This window comes from Aplysia californica, unplaced genomic scaffold (genome assembly GCF_000002075.1).
Source record: "Aplysia californica isolate F4 #8 unplaced genomic scaffold, AplCal3.0 scaffold00930, whole genome shotgun sequence".
NCBI lineage: Eukaryota > Metazoa > Mollusca > Gastropoda > Aplysiida > Aplysiidae > Aplysia > Aplysia californica.
The window spans coordinates 237,249-239,689 of NW_004798200.1; positions in this window are offsets into that span (position 1 = coordinate 237,249).

The following is a 2,441-nucleotide window of genomic DNA, read 5'->3' on the forward strand; positions in this document are numbered from 1 at the left end:
CCCCCCCAAAAAAAAACCAACAACACACATACATATAGAGCTACATTATACATCCAGCTGAATGGCGAGTGAGCTCAGGTATACAGTTACGTCACGTGTATGTGTCAGTAACACAGCATTAAATCACATGACCGCTGAGTGATCTCTCCCTGATCAAGACACGATAGACCTTAGCTGAAAAGAACCAATAACAATAACAGACAGACAGACTAACAGACAGACAAATGTACTACGCTCCTGCACGCACACACTCGCACTTCGAATCAACAAGTACAAGAGGCAAGCAAAGACAGGGAAAGAGCAGAGACAAGGGACGCAAATCTTGTCGTTCTTGTTTACATGTGCTTTTTTAACGGTCATTTTCCTTTGAATGTATCCAAAGGTGCGGCATTTCGGTACTTGATGTGATCGAGCTGAAGCAGTGGAACCAATCAATAGGAAATGTTCAGTCTATTTCTCTTTGTAAAGCTTTTACTAGAGTTGAATTTGTTAAAGTGAGTATTTTTTTTCTGCGAAAGGATTAGGAAAACTGAGGCCGTGTGTGGCAACACATGCTAATGACGTTTGAAGAAATTTCCTTTGTTACTTTCCAAAACCTCGCTTCTTTTTTCAAATGATTGATCAAGTGTCTTGTTACCGAAACAGAAGTACTAAATTCTTTCTTCTCTTTGCTACATACATGTAGTTTCCCGATTATACATTATTACAATATTATTATGCTCTCAGTGTAAGGCTGGGTAGTTTGGCTGCTTTTACTCCTTTCTCACGAACGCGAAACCTATTTGGCAATGCACTCAGTCAGTTTCAATTCTATTGGCCAGATTACCGGAAGTTGTTTTATGAACAAATAAAAGAAAGACGGAAGACTCCGTGGAATGGCGCAGACTGTGTTTTCAAAATGCAATGGATACTTAGATTCTCTATCGCTGTCTTCGTCAACGGAGCTTCACATTTCCCTTAAATAACGACTTCTACGTTCTACGCATCACGATCTTCACAAATTATGTGGAAGGTAAGTCAAGATCTTCACCCTTTTAGGCCTTTTCGTGTTCTGATTTACTGTCGTCTGATTTTGTTAGTTGTTTCCCTTGTCACGCTATTCCCCCTCACTCAATGTGTTCGTATTGCATGAGTCACGAGAAGTCTGTGTTTGTCTGCACAGATAGCTGTCTGTAGATGAGCAATGCATTATATTTGAATGATTCATATTGCCGATTGCAGTTTTCATCCATCTGCAAGCAAATTCTCTCCTTAAACGGGCTCAAAAGCTCGTAAACAGGCCCCATTTTAGGAGGTGTTTGTCTTCTGCTGAAATTGAAAGAAAAAAATAATTTTGAATTTAAACCGGTGTTTATTTTTCTCGAAAACACAAGGAAACACTCGAAAACACTTGAAAACACTCAAAAACACTCGAAAACACTAGGAATCACTCGAAATCCTTTGATACCATACCCCCGGACGCTTACCAAAGCCTTCATTTTCGTCTCATGGCCATGACAAAAATTTGTCTTTGCCACCCAGACCCCAGAGAGAGAGAGAGAGAGAGGTGCTAGCAAAATGTATGACATGCCCCAGTTGGCAGGAGGGAACGAGAGAAAGATAGAGTGGGAAATAGGTGGGGGAAAAAGAAAGACAGAGACAAAGAAAAGAGAAGGCGAGCGATACTCAGAGGAGAGAGAGAGAGAGAGAGGGTGACTGCTCGATTGAAATTATGACATTGTTCTTTTCTTCAATTGTGATTCCTCCTCCAACTCCAAAACGGAGGAAAAACAATCGTTCATCGAAAAGACATCCGCAATCTTCATTTAGATCTAGATCTAGGCTAGCCTCGAAACTAGATCAATGATTTATGTCTGTCTGTCTAGATCTAGACCCAGGCTAGCCTCTAGATCTAGATTTTCTAGGTCTACCCTGAGCCAAGAGGGCGCTGAAACTTTCCGAAATCACAAAAGAGCTGCCCTTCCGGGTCTGTATACTTTGTGACTTTGTTCCCGGTTACCGGGTCTGTATACACTAGGCTATACACTCCCTTCTAGCCTAGCATAGCCTAATCTTTAATTCTACTAGTCTAGGCTGCCTTCTGATACTAAAATGACGATTTCAGCCAAAGTCAAAGTCAAAGGTACAAAAAGGTGATTTCGAGTGTTTCCTAGTGTTATCGAGTGTTTCCTAGTGTTTTCGAGAAAAATGGACACCCATTTAAACTCGAGATTAATCTAGATCTAGATTCTAGACTAGATCTAAATCTAAATCTAGAATCTCGATGAAAATTCTAGAGTAGAATCTACGATCTATGTGTCTAGAATATCTAGATATAGATCTAGATCTGATTCCAAGATTGCAAGCCAAAGCAAAGCAAGACAGCTAATGAGAGCAATGAAGCCAATTAATATATGACTGAAAATTAGATTCTCTACTTCTAAGTCTAGCTCAGTAGTTCG